We start from the raw sequence: 15,187 nt of genomic DNA on the forward strand, positions 1-15,187 counted from the left end.
TTTGCTTTTGAATATCTAATAGGGAACAGCAACAGCAAGTAAAGGCAGGTGATGGGGAAGGATGAGAAGGAAAGGGAAAGAAGAGAAAATGAAAAAAAAAACAAGGGGGTACAGCAAGTAAAGGAGTTCCCTGCCTTATCGTTTTAGCCATGGACCACTGGTCTTGGGTGGCTTCAGGTCATCTGGCACTAACACACAGAGCCTCAAGGAGAGATACACAAAATACACACTTAGACAAGGGCCAGTAGATAAAGGAGAGGAAGAGGACGAGGTAAAAACAGGACAAGTTGTGAGAGAGATGCATTGAGTGTAGTTAGTGCTGCAGGATGGAAGGCAGAGGTTTTGACCAGGGTCATCCACAAGGACAGAGGAAAGATGGAGAAGAAAGAGCAGGATAAGATGTGACCTCAGTGACTCATATCTGGAGAAGTTGTTGCAGATAGATGCAATGAAGCTACAAACCCATGCAAAAACAAAAAAACAAAACAAAAAAAAGGCTGGGGCTCTGCATTACATGAAAATATGAAAATACAAATCAAAATATGAAGATTTTAAGAAGGCTGCCTGGCACTATACTGTACGTAGACAAAGTTCATAGAGAAATAGAACAGGAATGCTGCTTGTTAGTGATCACAACCATTAAATTGTGTGATTAGAGATTATTAGAGTGTAAACCCTAAAATTGCTTGCATTGTATTTTCATCGTCATTACACACATCTGCACTTTATCTCATATTTCACTTCATGCCTGACAAAGGGCGGTTCTTTCATTAAATTAAAACAAGAGATTCACATGACATTAACTTCGTAATGCCTTTGTGAGCCACAGTATTAGAAAACAACAAGTGAGCTGGGAGCAAACATAAAACAGGAAGAATATGATCTATTTAAATATTTCACGTTTGCCCATCATGAACTTTTGGAACCAACATGAAGAACAACCAGGTGGAAACTAAATGAAGCGGATTAAAAATTTAGGGTCTACCTTACAATATAAAGCGCCTTGAGGCCACTGTTGCTGTGATTTGGCGCTATATAAATAAAATTGAATTGAATTGAACTGAATTGAAAGATGATACAACTTCGATATCCAGGTTGTGTACCTTAATAAAACTATTGGCGGAAGCTTCATTGACACACTTTGGAATTTTGCAAGCTCACGCCATGTAAATATGTGTATATGCTATCAGTATTAGTGTGTGTTTGTGCGTGTGTGTTGACAGGTTACAGGTCTTCTGGGCCACTGAGCCGGACAGACAAGACGCATCACTGTCACCTCACGGCTGGTCTGACAGGCAGTCAGGACAGCCATGACAGGCGTAAGTAACACGTTTTAGCTTGGACGCTAACTCACTGTGACATATGCTCTCTAACACACAGGCTACCCACTCACCACTTACAGCTTCTGCACTAATTATAGGCATCGCACAATGTTTTCGCTGAAATGACAGTGATTTAGAAGAAACTTGTTGGAATGATGCCTCCTGCACATTTGTCAGAGATGTACAGCCAGTTTTGTGCTGCGGCATATTTCTGGGTTTCTTCTGTAGAAGTCTTGGGCACAATGCCTCGCATGTATTTGTAGGAGCACTTGCAGAGATGACAAATGAGGTATTTGGAGAACAAAGATGTTATAAGTCATCGGTTTCTCTTAATCATGTCGCAATTTAGGAGAGGGGGAAAAAAACCTCTATATGCTTTGTTGTTGGTAAACTCAATCAACAAAGATAATGGGATCTAATGGGCTCTATCATCATGCAAATGCAGAGAAAACTATGGAAAATTCTTTTCCTCTTATACAGTTACGTGTATTATCAATCCATGATGTTTAAGATGTGATGGGAGTAATTTTGTATGAAAAAGTTCTCGTTGGATCAGATAAACCTTCCTGCATTTTCTGCTCATTTCCAAATGTTTAAGAAAAGCTGCTGATCATGTCCATCACGTGCTACATTTTGGCCTACCTAATGGAGGAATCAGTGAATGTTTGATTGATGTATCACGTTTTAACACTGATTTTAAAACAGAAACATTGCTAGTAGCTATAAGTCTGGACCTCCTTGTCTCTTCTGGGCCAATGTGTGGAGCTGTCCAATGATATAGTTCAGACAGACATTGCTGCTCTGCCTTGAAATATCCATCAGTTACACACAAACAGTTTTTAAAACAGGATCTGCCGTAGCTATTGCGTTTATAACCCAGCATATGATTTTTTTTTTTGTAACTATTCTATAAACAGACATTCAAATCACTGATGTTTAAAGATGTAAGGCATGTGGATGCTTGACTCAAATGGCTTTTTTGCAAAAAAAAAAAAAAAGGCCTTCATAATATTCTATAGATCGTGTTTACTGGAATAAATAAGCCTTTAAGACTGAGTGCATGTTAGAAATACTTGAGGTGAATGATACTTCAATTTCAATAAAAAGGACAATGTATCATTCTCTAGTGTTATGATGTTTTCCCTGTGAGAGACTTCAATCGCTTTCCACAAATGATATTTTGGTTTTTTCTCCAATAGAATTTGTTCTTGTTGCTTGATTTACCAAATAATTGAGACGTCAATGTGTATTATTAAAAAGGTCTGGTAACTCGTGAAGGGAAATCACGCACTAACACACAAAGCATCAGCATACGCAATGTGCAATGCATCATACAATACATAAGCATATAGGATGCACATTAGGACACTGCAGGAGCTCATGGGGAGCAATTCATTGTTCAGCTTGAAAATTTGGATTTGCTATTGTGCTATTGTGTATGTGTGTTAGTGTGTGTGTGTGACTGTGTACAGCTGCGTGTAAAATCTCCTCATGTACTTAAGTTGAATGCAGACTTTTCAAAGTAATGAGCCATTTGTTTGTGGGGAGATTAAGTGAGCTTGCAGCTGTTACCATCTCACAACTATAATTTTGGTGTTCTTAATTGAAATTTTGCACAGTCTGTTATGTGCCAAGACACATGAAACAAATGAAAACCCATATTTGGGTTTTGACAGTCTGAAGCCCGTGAGCTTTTTTTTTTTTTTTTTTGACTTTTTGCATGTTGTAACTGCAAAAACAACAGTTGCTCTGCTGTGACTTTATAAATATTGATTGTTTAAAATGTGGAGTTCTCTTTGGCTGCAGCTTTTTCTATGAATGTATTGGCTTTGAGCATAAAAATCAAGTTTACGCTGATGTATCTCTATAAATCCAAGAGATACTAACTCTTTACAGTCATTTGAGAAAGGACTAGGTGAAGTACGCCCCATGATTAAATAGCTTGTAGAACCACTTTTAGTAGCATTAACTTTAGATACTCATTTTCTGTGTGACTTTATCAGTCTCTCTGTTTTAGGGCCACTCTTCTTAACAGTGTTGCTTTTGGTTCTTTGATGTTTGCAAGGATTAGTTTATGCACAGCTCTTCTAAGGTCCTGCCACAGTATTCACAATCAGTATGAGGTTGGACGTTGAGTGGGCCATTGCAGATCTTGATTCTTTTCTATTTTTGTTACATTTGCTGCTGTGCTTGACATCATTGCCCTGTTTGGGTCAAGCTTTAGCTGTCAGACAGATGGCTTTACATTTGACTCTAGAATACGTGAATGCTCGATAGTTAGCATGAGGTATTTGTGCTGGTATTGTTTATTAGAGCCACTCTGGTCTCATCTGTCCAAAGGATAATGGTCCAGAAGTCTTGAAGGTTGTTCAGATGCAAATTTGCAAACCTAAGCTTTGCTCTCATGCTCTTTTAAGGAAGAAAAGGATTTCTCCTGGTAACTATTTCAAATACGCTAACTGAGGCCTTTAGAGCTCAGATGTAGCTCTTTGGGTTTTGCAGTTTCTCTGAGCGTTGAACAGTCTGACGTTCAGGTGAATTTGTTAGGATGTCCACTCCTGAAAAGATTGTGGCTTCCTGATGATCAATAAATCAAGTTTGTGTTGATTAGTAGCACCTGCTCCTACTTACTTGTGTAGTTGTTTAACTACGTACAGTCCTGTGCTGTGCTACAGTAACATCTGTCAGTGAGCACACTATTACTAGTAGACTGTATTAAGACCACTAATGACTAATGGACCATCAATTTAACATAATTACTATCTAATTGGTAATACAGCACAGTGCAAAAGTCTTGAGCCCCACATTGATTTATATATTGATTTCGGGGAGCCAGAATTTCCTGTCATTTTTTACGTGGTCTCGAGCAGTAGACCCTGAAGCTTTCTGACAGTCTTTGAAAGGTTTTCATTCATGTGACATCACCATTGTTGTCATTGTCCTGTCTATCAGTGCTCTTCTCTTTCCCCTCGCCCCCAACCAGTCACTCCCTAAGCCTAATTTGCCGTGGGTTTCTTACTTTTAAAAGGGAGTATTTCCTTCCCAGTGTCTCAAAGTGCTCATAGGCGACTGTTGTTGTGAATTGGTCCCATATAAATAAAGCTGAATTGAACTAAATTGTTATAACTGGTGCAAATCTGAGAAAACAAGATCAAATTTAAAATGAAGCAATTAGATTATTGTTTTTCTAGTTTTACCAGACACTCAAAGGCCTTTACATATTCAACACACACACACTGCTTTCATGCTTACTCTGGCTGAAACAACAGCAGCAGTTCTGGGGTTCAGTATTTTCCCCAAAGACACATCAACGTGTGGGCCTCTGGAACAGGAGGAACGACAAATCTTCTAATTCGTGGACCAGATCTCACTTGCCTTCATCATTTCACTCTGGAAACTTTTCAAACCAAACAGAGCACACATCCAGATGACAGTTTATCCAAACTTCTGCAGCCTTTTTCTTGTGCTGAGAGAACAAGAAAACCTAACACTCCATTTTTACTTCTCTTTAATGGCTACCAGGGCACTTTAGGAATAATTGTAAAATTTTATTGATCAGCACTAGCTGCACTTTTCTCCTTAGAGGGGCCTAATAACATCACATGGTTCCACTGTTGCAATAAAACAGTCATTTAAGCTGTGTTGAATATAGACATAGAGACATTTTGCAGACATGAACAACTGTCTTATTATATCTCCTCACTCACATGGCTTTGTAACCTCTTTCACTATTTGGATCATCATTCTTACAAATGAATACACTAGCCTGGATAATGCTCATTATTATCTCCTTTTTCCCCCAGTTTCACACTCATAAATGAAAAGTCAATGTCCTGAATACTTTATAAGGCCTGTATCGGCTCATTATGTTAAGGGTCGCCAATGTAACAGCCTCCTATAGTCTGTTATTGCCAGAAATGTTGCAATTACATGTCATGTATACTATTAGAATTGGCTGACTTTCCTACAGAGGGACTGAGCAGACAAACAGTGGCAAAGCTGGAGTCTGTCATGTGCTGGCCAGCGACCATCATTAATGAGTGGGTGAGATGATGGCACAATGACTTGCATGCCTCTAAGGCTCTGTAAAGTGGCACCACAGGGACTTCCTGTACTGCACAAGGAGATGTCATTGTCTGGGCAATGCACCAGGCTCAGCTGGTTAGATACTGATGGCACAGTTTATGTGAATGCACATGTTTTACCCATCTGTTACCAAATGTTAATATTTTGAAGAAGCATATCCAACATCTGAAAGGTTTGGAGAGGTATTTTAACTGTGTTGATCAAATCCTATGCCACACCAAAGGAGGAACAACTGAAACATCTGGGACTCTAAACATCATAGACAATGTGACTGATGATCCACATTGAAAGCTCTCTACAGGGCCAAACCAAAATGTAATTGCACCATTTTTTCATGCTACAGTACCTAATGGCCATTTATAGTAAATAACCTACCTACCTACCCACCTACCCAGAGAAACAGGCAATTTACAACCGCCAGTTAAGCCGTAAAGTTAGCCAGAAGCCTGAAGAAAACCCACGCAGGCATAGGGACAACATGTAAACTCCACAAGTAAAGACCCCAGAACATTACTTTTTATATTAACAATGAATTAGATGACACTGACAATCCCCAGAGAATCAAGACATGACCTTGGAGTCTCTCTGACTTCTACTGACCTTCTGAGACTACTTAAGCTCATTGTTTTGGTCTCTATTTCTATCACAGGTGCTAAAGGCTGTTACAAACAAAACTTGCAAATGCACTCTGAGCTAGCTGCAAACAGATGAGATTTCTTAGTAGATAAACATTTAGCAGCTAAATGAATGAGCTAAATAGTCAAGGCATTTCCCTCAAGTCTTTGCAGAAACTTAAAGCCGAGCTAAAGGTAGACTTTTTGTTGGATGCAAATTTGCCAAATGGCCTGAAACTCCAGAAGAATGCTAATAATAGTAAATACACTGAACATAGTGGCTTTGTAAAGGGATAACAGAATCTGAGATGATGTGTGTTCACATTTTTTGCTGCCAAAAATAAATTATTGCAGCTTTAAGGATGACAAAGTGCCATCAGCCAAATTTGAGCTTGGACATGTATTTAAAAGCTTTAATACCCCCTGATTCAAGAGGGATATTAACTACATTAGAGCAGCAGTCTGTTCTAAGTGTATATATTAGGTTGAGTTAATGTAGGCTTTTAGGTTGTATCTATTACATACATCTGATAGTGAGCCATGAACTGTATTTCTAATGTTATTAAAACATAATCTTTGTATCACTGTACAGTCCAAAAAGCATAAAGGGCTATGATATAAAAGCATAAAACATCCAGCAATCTTCTCCAAACACCTCCTTCAATATAATAAACATAATAGGGTTTGTAGCTACGAAAGCGCTGCAGCTGTAAAAGCTAGATACTTTCACCATTATCCACATTTTTTTTGTGCCTTGACATGACACATGTTCAGACTTTCAAAAGACATGATAGGAAAACAAAGCTAATTCTTGTCTGTAAAGTATAAAAGCATATATGCATTACATTCTGCTGTGTATATAGTAACCACAGTAACCACATTTAGCCATCTTGGTGCTTTTGTTTACAAGTAAAATCCTTGTTTACTCGCACTTCTGCCTCATATTTTCTAGTGTGAATAAAGCTGACACGGTTGTCCTTTTCTAGTGAGAATGGTACCAATATGAACATTTTAATGTCATGCTCGGGCCCTTGGGACAAAATATGGAAATTTCTTAAAAGTCTCTGGGCTCTCATTAATATCATTATCATCACCACTTTGCTACTGTCCCACTTCCAACCCAGTGAATGGTGTGCTAAGGCTTTGTAAAAAAAAAAAAAAAGAAGTTTTTTTTTAAACTCAGTTTTCTAAAATGTAGTGAAGTAACCGTCAGTTATGTGTCAGAATTATCCAAAAGCAAGCACATCACGTCATGAGTGACATTAAGTTCTGCATCCGCACGCTCGTCCAGCGCTCAAAGTGAGGTTGTGTGAGCGTGTGTGTGTGTTCTGTTGCATTTGGATGCTGAGTGTATGGGTGTTCCAACCAGCCATCCCCCCTGGAGGTCACTTTGAAATGGAATAGATTTTTCTAGATCTCAGCCAAGGCTGTAGGGAAGGTCACTTCATTAATCACAGCTAAATGCCACTGTCTGCCCGTCTCCCTTCTTAACCAAGTAACACCCGCAGATAACATCATTGATTGATACTAATAATTAATTCTCCTCTGTTACAGAACGACACAGAGTATCATTCAGTGGTGAACCGTTAATTACTTTGTAAAGACTCATTAGGTTAATGCCATAGTGCGCTCCGGTGGCACGGGGGGCAAATGGATGTCTTCCTCCAGCAGTGGCCTTTTGTGAAACAAGGCGCCCCCCGTTCCCCACACACACGTTTCCCCTCCTCTCACTTCCTGTGTTGTTCTACATATCAACGTGTTAGCCTACTTTGACTGCTGATTCAGTGTTGCAAAATGTCAAGTCAGATTTTGCTTGAGAAGATCTTGTCAGATGGGTTGAGGCACATGATGGTGGGGGGAAAGCACAGACAAGCAGGCTCAGCATGTGTGCTTTTTTATTCATAGGGCATACGTGTATATGTTTGTGGCGCATAAGTACATGTTTATGTTTGTGTCAGATTCTGTCTTGTTCACATGTAAAAGCCACCAGTCACGCGGCGCATCTGCATCGCAAGCAAGAATAAGAGGACACGCCAGGTTATTTTATTATCTACCAATCTATGCTGTATGAAAGGAGCTGATGCAATAGAGGCTTTTACTTTGAAAATAATACCCTGTGACATGTTTGCATAAATAAGTGTGTCATTTATTACCGTCTCGTTCAGTCTCACTGTTCATGTTAGAATATTATTAAAGTGGAGACGTTTGTTTTTCAGTCACTGGAAGCTTGTACATTTGCTGTTCTGTCTGCAATATCTTTCCTGGGAATAATCTCCTTTGCATGGGAAGTGATACATTCCTGATTTGATTATGAACAGACGCAGCAACTTAGCAGTGAAGAACACAACTGCTGAAAGGCAAGAACAGCATCCTCGAGACTTCCAACAGCATATGAAATAAAAGGGGGAAAAAATGGACCTCTGGACTCGTACTGTATAAATCAATTTTATAAAACGAATTGGCCACATATCACTTCGATTTTATCCTTTTCTCTAAACCTGTGGCCAGTTTATGACTATGGACATATTCTGATCTAAACAAAGCTGCACTGGTCACTAATATGAATAAATTAATAAATAAAAGCAGCATTCATGTGCAGCACTCAGCTCATCCCGCTAGACATTAGCTCCATCTTGTGGGCTGTATTTAAAAACTTGACTTCTGAGCTGGAGGCTGGACGTGACATCTTCTCATGTCTCCACACTTATTGCTGTAGCTTCTAATCGGTAGCTGTCAGTATTGTTATGAAACTGCTTTAAAATTTTTATTGCCGTGTTTAAGATCCCCATAAATTAAGATTATTGCAGCTTTTATTTGCAGCTATAAATATTTCATATTTGAGTCTTTGGGTATAGATGATAGTAAATTATACTTTATACTACTATACCACATCACGGAGTAACATTTAGGTTCCGTACAGTGATGTCAGAAGCTGATGTAATTCACTCACTGGAACTTAATCAAAGTTCTATGCGTGGTATCTCAGAGACTCTGAAAAAATCTCTGAAATTTGACATTTCACTGACATTTGCACAGACAGAATGACAGTGGCTTTCACTAAGCAGCTGATGGGAACTATTTTTGGAGATGACCCAGAAAGATTGACAAAATGCAAATAAACAGAGAAGAGCAAATGGATTTATGATCAATATTGGCAGCAGTAGGCAGACAACAGATGTCTGTCAAATTGGGTTTCTTGGCTAAAGTAATTACAAAGAATAAAGTATGCCAAGTTACTTATAATGTGCCTCTCTGGTAGGGGGAATTTAACTAATCAAATGCATATCTCCAAACTCCACAGAAGGGCAGAGGGACAGTGTGTCTGCCAGAATGTATTTAAAGTTACAGTTAGACCATTAAACTAAGTCTGTGCCACATGCTAAATTGTCCTTTGAAGATCACTGGCCCAGCCATTAGTAGATTACTCTTTGAAATTTTGTCCACAGGAGAAAGCCTGTTGTAAAGTACATGCATGAATCTGATATTATGGCAGTAGAATTGGGTGTGTTTTATGAAACAGAAAGAATGTGAAGTTTATTGATTTCAGGATTACTGTTGCCTTAGTGAAATTCACAGATTAAAAGATAAAAAGATCTTAGGTTTGAACCTCCTGCTTTCTTCTGCTCTCCACATTAAATATATATTGTACGTTGCTCTGTGTGTACTACACCTTTGATAGATAGGTCACCAATTTTCTGGGAGTGTGTGTTGTAATTGGCTTCTGGTCGGTGATGCCTTTTTATGCCAGTTTTATTTTAAATTCTGGTTCTAATAACAATAAAAATAATAGTATACAAATATATATTTTGGATCAAGAAAAGCTGTAAAGGTGACCAGTAATTTTAACATTTCTTCTAAAATTATGGGCAGCCATTACAGAGTCCTTAAGACTGGTATAATATGTTAATTTTCCTTAGTTCTTGTATTTTGCACAATTTGAAGTCTATTTCATGCTTTCTAATTGATACCTGTTAATCTACCAAAGAGGAAATACATGCATTAATAATAGTTCACGTAAATGCATAAAAGACCAAGGGAAGACTTGGCGCTTGGAAGCAGCTCGTCTGAACCAATGAAAAGAGTTTCTGTCTTATCCCAGTTTAATTTCAAAAAATGTGCACAAACCCTATTCTTAATATCAGTTAAGGCAGTTTGTAGGGCTTGAGAGGATAGTTGAAACGGTGGAGATCGACCTGTGTCATTGGCATAGCAGTGGAATGAAATGTTGTTTCTCAGTAGAGAGCATAGATAAGGGGAAAAGGATAGGTCCTAGTAAAGACCCCTGAGGAACTCCACTATTTAGGGCAGAGTAAAGAAAGCTGTGGTCATTAATGGAAACAAAACATTTTTGATTGGTCAGATATGACCTAAACCACTGCAGAGCATCCCAGATACACCAATCCAGAGGCCTCTAAATTAAAATTGTATGGTTTACTGTATCAAATGCTGTATAAGTCAAGTAGCAGAATATATATGCTGTACTTAACACATTTAAATGAGCTTAGGTAAGTGTTTCTGCTTATTGGTGCATGAGTGATTTATTATCTCAGAGAGAGTTAGCTTCAGTATAAAGTGCTTTGTTTGGGAGTGTTTGGCCATAATTAATTTGTTGTAATTCTTTTGTTATGATTTTTTTTTTTTTTTTGGCCTCTGTTAGCATTGGAGCATGTAAGAATATGTATTATTTACTATACTTTTAGTCATACAAATGCTGTAGCTGTAACACCTACTCTGTTGGTAGGTTCAGTTACATGTACTTTGGTCCAGACAAATATATTAAAGTCCTGGACACACTATCATTATGTACTATCATGCATTCCATTTTATTGTTCCCCTAACTTTAGCCAAAGATTTAAACAGAGGCTCTGATCGAGGGTCTTATTTTTTTTCTTTAAGAAAAAAACATTTCACCCTGCTTGTTGAGAGCTCAGGGGTTTCTCTTGAAATATGAATCAACTACTTTGATTATATTTTAGTGGGTCCTGTTCCTCCTGGTGCATGGCAATCCCCGGTAGTTCCTGTAGGATTTTTTTTTTTTTTTTTTTTTTTTTTTTGCCTGTCCCGTTTGGATCTTTTGCCATTAGAATTATTGTCTAAAGGCGAAGAAAGATGCCCAACGGATTTACTTTACCAAATGGAAAGGGGAGAAAGAAAGAGGGAAAGAAAAACAGCTGAGAAGAAGGACGGGGAAAAAGGGCAAAAAAACAAAAACCAACAGAATAAGCAGACAAAAAAAATACATATTGACCACCTGGATCACCTGTTGAGAAAGAAAAAAGAAAACAAGCAGAAGAAAACAAGAGTAATAGAATAAACAACATCACAATGATATATGGGAATATGGCAGTAAATATTAAATGTTAAACATTGTTGTGCAGCACGTAAGATCGACAGCGCACAGTGTGCTTTGAGGTAGGAGCCAAAAAGGGTGTAGTTTGTGTGTGTGATCACCCGTGTGTACACCTGTGGACATGGACGCGCTTGATTTTTTTAAAAGGTTCCTTCATGTAATGATCTGCTAGAGGGTGTGGGGGGGCCACTGCCACCAACAGAGGGGCAGCCGCGCCACATCCCAGAAAGAGCTGAGGAGAGTCCCAGATGAGGGGTCACTCAGCAGCCGCGGAGCAGAGGCCAGGGGGGGTTGCAGTGACATGCCCGTGAGCTCCGCTGGCAGCCGGCTGCGCCAGAGTGACCGAGCCCCGGGCCGAGAGGCCGAGGGCACCCCACCCCCGAAGTGGCCCGAGCGAGCCCCAGGCTCCAGGCCCCGATAAGCAGCCGCCAAGGAGTGAGCCGGTGTGTATCTGGACGCCCACCCCCGGACACAAAGAACCACCAACGCACCGATGTCTGGGGGCGTCCGCCACCGGCAGGGGAAGTGGTGGGGGGAGATAGGCCTCCAAACCTTGGAGGACCTGAGATGTCCCCAGAGAGGTGGCGTCTGATACCCAACCTGACATATAGACACAGACATACAGGCACACACAGATACAAACATCCATTCCCACCCTCATGCTCTCAATTGCAATTACTCCATACTCAACCAACGTGGAGACAGACATAAAGAGACGCTGTACACACAATCACACTCCCCAAGCGTACTCTAAGAACCGGGTCTAGGTACCCTTGCCCCTGGAGGGGGAAACTGCACCCAGACCCAGGTGGTGTTACCCTTTTCCCTGCGGTGGAGAGAAGCAGACCGCCCCGACTCCGCAGCAGCAGGGAGACCCCACATTCCAGACCCCAGTCGGACGGCCAACTCCTCCTCCTAGCCCCCCCGCTCCAGCAGGCCGCAGAGAACGGGGGTGTGAGAAGACTCCAAACCTCCCTCCGCCCGCTCATATGTAGTGTTGATGTATATGTGTTCTAAGGTGCATTTAAAACCCAGGAGGGCATGGAGCTACCTGCCAGAGCAGCAGGTAAGCGCATAGCCCCTCCTGCTAGCCCTCAATGTCTACGTGTATTTAAAATTGAGAGGTGGGCAACGACGCCAGGGGTGAGGTTGTACACCCTGATGGTAATTTGGATTCCGTGTAGCGTGCCCACCCCCAAGATCCTATATGTATGTGTAATGAGAGTGTGAGTAATGTGAATGTCTAAGTCGTGGGATAAAATTGAGGCACAGGCAGCCAGAAGGGGACAGAGGGGGGGGATGCCTCCTCTGCACCCTGGTGACACACCCCTACCCCAAGGCCCTGCATGTGTGGGTGATTGTGGTGGAGCGGGAAGAGGGAGGCAGCTGGAGATGGGGAGGGAAGGAAGGGAGGGGCAAGTGACCCCTCCCTGGGGCCAGCTCCCCCGCTGACCCCAGTAGGCACCCCCATACTCCGCAACCCACCAGGGAAAGGGGGCCCAGGCCCATCCGGACCGGGGCCCAGTGCAGCGGCGCCGCCCGGCCCCACAGAGCCCGGGACAGTCCACTCGACCCCACCACAGAGAAAACTGCACCCACCCCATCATCCACTCATCTTCCAGACTACACAAGACAATAGACGCCCAGGCTGAGATCTTCCTCCACCTCTCCTGTATCTCCCCCTCCTGCAGAGAGAATTCCTGAGGAGAGGAAAGCTCCTGCAAGATGTGACATCCTCCCCCACCAGTTGAAGAGCCCCCCAGGTGGCTCGATGCACCGGCGGCACCCTGCGCCAGGGCTGGGCCCCCATACACCCACCCGCCCACAACCCCGGCAACACACCAACCAGGACCCAAACCCCTGAGGCCCGGCCAGGGCCCCAGCCCAGAGATGGAGCACCCCCAGAACCTCACGCCCGTCCCGGATCCACCCAGGGGCAGCCAGGCTACCAGGTCAGTAACCCACGTCCGTCAGCACAGACCCTCCCCTAGCCCCGCTGCACGCAGCCACGAGGAAACCGTCACCTAAGAGTTCCTGTAGGATTAAGGAATTGACACCATTGACTGAACCCCGTGCTCACCTGACCTGAATCCAATAGAGCACCTTTGGAACATTATATTTCATCCGATGCCAAGAGGTTATACCTCAGACTTTCCAGGCGCTTTAATTACGATTACTGTTACAATTTTGATGACTGTTGACTGTCTTGCCTACACATTAAATTTGTATGACCCTTAACTGACCTAACACTTCCTTAAACCTGATGGGGCCCACTCTTACTGACTCTCATTCAATTCCCCGTCCGCACTTAAAACAGAGAAATAACATTGTCCTGAGGCAACAAATCAAAAAATGTTATTTTAAACAGCTGAAATCGAAATCTGACTTCAAATTACCAAATATAGTTCTTCAGATGTTCAAGTACATCCACATGTTTTTAACATATTTATTTCTATTTATCTATAAAAATGATGTTATTCTTAGCAGTAGCTGATACTGCATCCCATGTGAGTTTGTTTCCTGAAAGGACTGCCAGGTCAAAGGTCAAACCCTCTTCAACTTCTCATTTTAGTAAACAGTGTTGTGTCTTGTGTGATTACACAGAAAAAAATAATAAATACAAATTTTAGGGGACAGTGTAAACCAAAAAATGTGGTTTGTTGCCCTAAGGCAGAACCATGCCATAAAGGGCTAATGTGTTGTGATGTGCCACCAGACTACAAAGTGTTACAGGATATGGTGGTCTGTTTTTATCTTTTTGGGGGCTTTTTTCCAAAATGAAAAAAAGAAATGTTTTGCTTTCTTTGCAAGCCCCTGGAAACCTGACTGGAAGCAAAGGAGAAGGATTTTTTTTTAAATCACAACAACCACAAAATAAAACACAGAAATGTTCTTATAATGTCAGAGTGTCTTGTTGGATATCATCACATAGGTTGCTTGACTAGACTGACTTAAAGAAAAGAGAAGGTAATGTTATTTCTTTAAGGACAAAATAGAAAGAACTCCTAGGGAGAGTATAAATGAAGATTGCATTCTGCACAAAATACCAAGGGCACCAGTCACACAAAAGGAAGAAAGAAGCATAGAGATTGAGCCACCTGGAGAGCATAAAGCCTGACAGCCAGTTAAGAGCGAGGTCCCAGGACAACTATTGATCAGATAAAGGAAAGCCTTAGGGAATGGAGAGGACAAGGGGAACAACAAGCAGAGAAGCTGAACAATGCTTTCTGATTGACAGAGAGACAAAGTGATGCTCATGTACTCATGGCTAGGATAAATGGGGGTTGTTTTAGGGCACAGTATACTCAGCAGAGTGGTAAACACTAATTTTAAGCAAGAATAATCTATTATTAATGCAGTATAGTATAGTAGCCTCAAATGAGGCATAGACAAAGTAACCATATTCTAATTGATGAATTAATGACTAAAACTACTAGTCACCATTCAAATGTGTTCTGAAGTTTCGAAGGTACCTGGTTTATTGACTTTCAGCTGCATCCATGAATACCAGTGAAACAGGACACACGGGTCCATGGACATGTGCACCTCACTAAAAGCACAAAAGTACAACAGAATGGCAAACACGAGCAAAACGTAGAAATCTTCAGCCTTAACTAGAAGGTGAGTGATCGTAGGATTGCACACAGGTGAGTGACAACTCGATTGTGTCCAGGTGTGCACTTTATTAAAACATATAAGCAGAATTAGTCTCACACACACACAATGATAGAGGAGAGAAAGATGCAGGTGTCTTCATGCACCTGCATTGTCATCATATTAATGTTATGCTGGGTAAAAATTGTGGGTTCATATTT

This window comes from Pelmatolapia mariae, linkage group LG20 (assembly GCF_036321145.2).
Source record: "Pelmatolapia mariae isolate MD_Pm_ZW linkage group LG20, Pm_UMD_F_2, whole genome shotgun sequence".
In the NCBI taxonomy this organism is placed as follows: Eukaryota; Metazoa; Chordata; class Actinopteri; order Cichliformes; family Cichlidae; genus Pelmatolapia; species Pelmatolapia mariae.